At 39.5% G+C, this 5455-nt stretch overlaps 1 long non-coding RNA gene across 1 annotated transcript; it reads right to left on the bottom strand.

Annotated features, from left to right (window-relative positions):
* Window positions 1-1159: 1159 nt before the first annotated feature.
* LOC125483035 lies at window positions 1160-3485 on the bottom strand. Its single transcript, XR_007262035.1, has 2 exons — window positions 2810-3485; window positions 1160-1359 (listed from the first exon to the last, which is right to left on the bottom strand). It is a non-coding gene; the product is annotated as an uncharacterized LOC125483035 (long non-coding RNA).
* Window positions 3486-5455: the final 1970 nt, after the last annotated feature.

The raw sequence follows: 5455 nt of genomic DNA, 5'->3' as shown, positions 1-5455 counted from the left end.
GATCAGGCTGTGCTGGACATTGGTAAGGCCACTTTTGGAGTCCTGCATTCAGTTCTGGTCTTCCTGTTGTAGGAAAAGCGTTGTGAAACTTGAAAGTGTTCAGGAAAGATTTACAAGGATGCTGTCAGGGTTCAAGGGTTTGAGCTACAGGGAGAGGCCGAATAGCCTGGGGCTATTTTCCCTGGAGCATCGGAGGCTGAGGGATGACCTTATAGAAGTGTATAAAATTATGAGGGTCATGGATAGGGTGAATAGCCAAGGTCTTTTCCCCAGGCAAGGGGAGTCCAAAACTCGAGGGCATAGGTTTAAGGTGAGAGGGGAAAGATTTAAAAGGGACCTAAGGGGTAACTTTTTCATGCACAGGGTAGTGCACATATGGAAGGAGCTGCCAGAGGCGGTGGTGGAGGCTGGTACAATTTCAACATTAAAAAGGCATCTGGATGGGTGCATGAACAGGAAGGGTTTAGCAGGATATGGACCAAATGCTGGCAAATGGGAATTGATCAGTTTAGGATATCTGGTCAGTATGGATGAGTTGGATTGAAGGGTCTGTTTCCACGCTGTAATCTCTGTGACTCTGTTAATAAGGAGGTCTTTGTAGGGTTAACAGGGTTGTTTCACACCTGCCATAGTGGGATTTGAACCCAGTGTCCCCAGAACACTAGCTAAGTTTCTAGATTTACTGTCTAACAACAAGGCCACGAGGCCATTGCCTCCCCTGAATTGATGAATGTGTAAGGACAATCAAAAATTTTGGCTGAAGTATCACATAATATAATTATTGTTAAAGAAGGATATGGGATCCTTTACTTCACTAATAAAGGCATAGAACACAAGAGCAAGGAAATTTTGCTAAACCTTTATACAATACTGGTTTAAGTCTTGGATGCAGTCTTGACTCTGGTCACGACAATTCAGGAAGGATGTCAAAGTTCTGGACAGGATTTGAAGAGGTATGTTAGAACTGTTCCAGGGATGATAGGCTCCAGTTATGTGAAAATGTTAAAGTAGTTCTCTTTAGAGAAAAAATTAAGAGGAGATTTATAGAAGATTATAAAATCATGAACGAAATTTAAATAAGGAGACACTATTTTGAGGGTCAGAAAGGAGTTAGAGAACAGAGGTCTAAGGTGATTATCAAATGAATCAAAGGCAACAATATGTTCAATCATTTAGTAAGTATAAAATTTTTAGTAGCAGAATCTCATTTTAGTTTTAAAAGTCTGAACTTATTTTCACTTAAACTATTGCAAAGTTTATGGCTCTTAGATTTGCCAGCTTTCGTCAGATAGTACATTGTATTTTCCATTTACTACAGCAGCTGTGATGCAAAGCAACTCCAAGCAAGTCAGGCAGCACCTGTGAAGACAGAAACAGAGTTAACGTTTTGGGTTCGATATGACTCTTCAAAGTGAAGGGGGTTAGAAAGAAGTATTTTTTTTAACTTTTGACAGAGATAGGGGATGAGCAAGGGGAATGGATTGTATGGAGGCCCCGTGCAAAAGCCAAAAGGGTTGCGAACTGGTGAGAAAGAAATAGAGGTCTAAAATGGGTATAAATTAATGTATGGAAGGGTAAAAGTACGTCCCCCCAGCTGAGAGCAAAGTAAACAAGACAAGACAGTTTTTTGTGTGTGTGTGGGTGTGGGTGGGTGGGGGAGGGGGGGTGTTGTGGAGTCCCTGACCTTCCAGTCACTTGTCTTTTTAATTACTGCAACCTTCCAGCCACTTACCATTTCAAGGGTACAATTTCACTCTGAACATACAAATGACTGTGACCTTCCAGTTGCTTGTCATTTCAATAAATCAAGTCGGCCTTATGCTAGTATTTCTGTCCATAAGACCGTAATACATAGGAGCAAAGGAAGGCCATTCAGTCCAAAGATGCTACTCTGCCATTCGTTGAGATCATAGCTGATCTGATTATCCTTAACTGCACTTTCCTGCCTTTTCCCCATAACTCTTAATTCATTAATTGATTAACATCTATCTCAGCCTTGAATATACTTAATATCCCCGCTTCAATGGCACTCTGTGGTAAAGAATTCGACAGACACACAGTGCTCTGAGAGTAGAAATTTCTCCTCATCTCAGTCTTAAATGTGCGACCCTTTATTCTGAGATAGTGCTTTTTGGTCCTAGATTCTCCTACAAGTGGAAACAACCTTTCCTCATCTACTGTATCAAGTCCTCTATAAATCTTGAATGTTTCAATAGGGTTACCAATCATTCTTCTGAATTCCAATGAGTATTTATTCAATCTACTCAATTTCTCCTCATAAAACAGTCCCACTATACCTTCAATCAGCCTTGTGTACCTTCTCCAAACTGTTTCCAATGCCAGTAGATCTTTTGTTAAAAAGGGGTCCTAAAACTGTTCACTATTCCAGCTGTGGTTTGAATAGTGCTTTGTATAGTTTTAGCAAAACCTACTTTTATACTCCATTCCTTTTCAAATAAAGGCTAACATTCCATTTGCCTCTCCTATTAACTGTTGAATTTGGATACTAGTGGTTTGCAAGATGGATAAGGATCTCAAATCCCCCTGTTGTGTAGATTTCTGCAGGGTTTTTCCATTTAAATAATATTCAATTCTTCTACTCTTCCTGCCAAAGCGCATAACCTCACATTTTCCCATGTCATATTCGTCTGCCAAGTTTTTGCCAACTCAGTTAACCTGTCTATATTCCTTTGCAGACTCTTTGTGTCATCCTGACTATTTGCCTTCCCACTATTTTTTTTACAGTACCAGGACCCGGGTTCAATTCTGGCCATGGGTGACTGTCTGTGTGGAGTTTGCATGTTCTCACCTCTGTATGGGTTTCCACTGGGTTCTCTGGTTTACTTCCACAGTCCAAAGATGTGTAGGTTAGGTGGATTTAACTTTAAATAAGATACAACTGACACTTAATAGAAATCAAAAGTTAATAAAAATAATTTAAACATATATAACAAAGTTTGCTTTCAGTTGCATGGGTTATTTGTATTTTTCTTGGTGCAGGCTGGAGTGTTGTGTGGAGGGGTCTTTCTCACTGTGTCACTCCCTGTCATGTTCTGCTTCTGTTTCTGGGATGTATAGGCTGGGTGAATTAGCCATGGAATATGTGGGGTTCCAGCGATGGGGTAGGCCTTGGTGGGATGCTGTTCAGAGGGTTGGTGAAGACTTTATGGGCCAAATGGCCTCTTAGCTGCACAGTAAGGATTCTATGATTTAGATAAGAAAAATTAATAGACTGTAGTCAAGTTTATGAATGATACAAAAAATGCTGTGCCACCATGCTGCCCCTGAAGTTATTCATATATATCATAAATAATTCTGGTCCCAGCTCTGATCCCTGTGACACACCACTAGTTAGAGGTTGCCATCTTCTAAATGCCCCTTTATCTCTGTCTTATATTAGCCAATCATCTACTCATGCTAATATACATTTTTTTTCTTTATAAATTAACAGGATGAAGGCATTGCTGGCTAGGCAGCATTTATTGCCTATCCCTAATTGCCCAGAAGGCAGTTCAGAGTCAACCACATTGCTGCGAGTCTGGAGTCACATGTAGGATGGCCGTTTCCTCCCCTAAAGGACATTAGTGAACAGATGGGTTTTTCTGACAATTGACAATGGATTCAGGGTCATCACTGGATTCTTAATTCAAAATATTTTTTATTGAACTCAAATTCCACTATCTGCCATGACAGGATTTGAACCTAGGTCCCCAGAATGTTATCTGGGTCTCTGGATTAACACTCCAGCAATAATACCACTAGGCCATCGCCTCCCCACCAACAACTACCTCCAACACATTATGAAACCTAATGTGCGGCACCTTACCCAAAACCTTCTGAAAATTCAAATATATTACATCCACTTTATCCACTTACATTCCCATTTAGCTATGCTGCTTGTTACCTCCTCAAAGGATTCTAATAAATGTGTCAGGTATGATTTCCCTTCATGAGGGCATGCTGACTCTGCTTGATCATATTATACATTTCTAAATGCTCTGCTAATACATCCGTTATAATGTACTCTAACATTTTCTCAATGAAAGGTTAAGTTAACTGGCTTATAGTTACCTCACTTTTTGTCTCTTTTCTTTTTATAATAAAAGTGTTCTATTGGCAGTCTTCCAAGCCTCTGGGAGTTTTCCAGAACCTAAGGATTTCTGGAAGATTACTACCAATGCATCCACTACCTCTGTAGCTACCTGCTCTGATATCCGAGGATGAATCCCATCAGATCCAGGATGATAAGTCTTTAACCCCATTAATTTCCCTAGCACTTTTTCTCTAGTGATAGTTATTGTATTTATTTCCTTTCCTCCTATTGCCTCTTGAATATTTAGTAATTTTAGAATGATATTAGTGTCTTCTACTATAAAGACCAATGCAAAGTATTTCTTCAACTTCTCTGCCATTTCTTGGTCCTGCATTATTATTTCCTTATCTTCATTCTCTAAGCGGTGGATGTTCATTTTGCTTCTCCCTTTCTGTCTGTCTTGACATTAATTGCAAGCTTACCATCAAAGTTTATTTTCTCACTTTTTTTGTGTTTTGTTGGTTATTAACATTTTTCCAATCCTCTGGCTAACCATTTATGTTTGCCACATTGCAATTATTTTTCCTTTTAATCTGAAGCTATCCTCAACTTCTCTGATTAACCATGGCTGGCTAATCCCCTTCCCAGAATCCTTCTTCCTCACTGGAATATGTCTTTGCTATGAGCCATGAACTATTTTCTTAAAAGTCTGCCATTGTTCCCCAAATATCTTTTCTGATAAACTCCTTCCCCAGTCAACTCCAGCCAGCTCTGACTTCACTCCTTTGTAATTAACTTTTCCCCTTCGACACACATGCAATTTTCTTTCTATTGTTACTATTGAATCTACTTCCATCACCCTATTATGAAGTATTTTCCAGATCACAACATATTGTATTAAAAAAGTGTTTCCTTGTGATTCCTCTGGTTTGTTTGTTTAATCATCTTAGACCTCTGTTATCTGACTGTTATCTGCCCCCTAACATAGTTTTTCTTATTTAAGCTATTAAAATCAGTCTTGATTTTGTAAACTTCTATTTTTTTAATCTTCTAAGAACTACTTCAGCTTCTCCATGTAATTAAAGACCCTCATCTGCTACTGTTCTAGTAAATTGCTTCAAAGCCTGTCTAGGGCTTTGACATCCTTCCTAAAGTGTGGTACTCAGAATTTTTTTATTCACTGACACCACACATGGAATGACAGCATTGCTGATTAGGCCAACATTTATTGCCCATCCATAATTAAGGACACTTAACAGCCAACCACGTTTCTGTGGGTCTGGAGTCACATATAGGCCAGACCAGGTAAAGATGACAGTTTCAGAGATAGTAGGAACTGCAGATGCTGGAGAATCTGAGATAACAAGGTGTAGAGCTGGATGAACATAGCAGGTCAAGCAGCATCAGAGGAGCAAGAAGGCT

The sequence above is a fragment of the Rhincodon typus genome, chromosome 4 (genome assembly GCF_021869965.1).
Source record: "Rhincodon typus isolate 14 chromosome 4, sRhiTyp1.1, whole genome shotgun sequence".
NCBI classification, from domain to species: Eukaryota; Metazoa; Chordata; class Chondrichthyes; order Orectolobiformes; family Rhincodontidae; genus Rhincodon; species Rhincodon typus.
The sequence above is the reverse complement of the archived record's forward strand: the minus strand, read 5'-3'. Positions and strand labels throughout refer to the sequence as shown.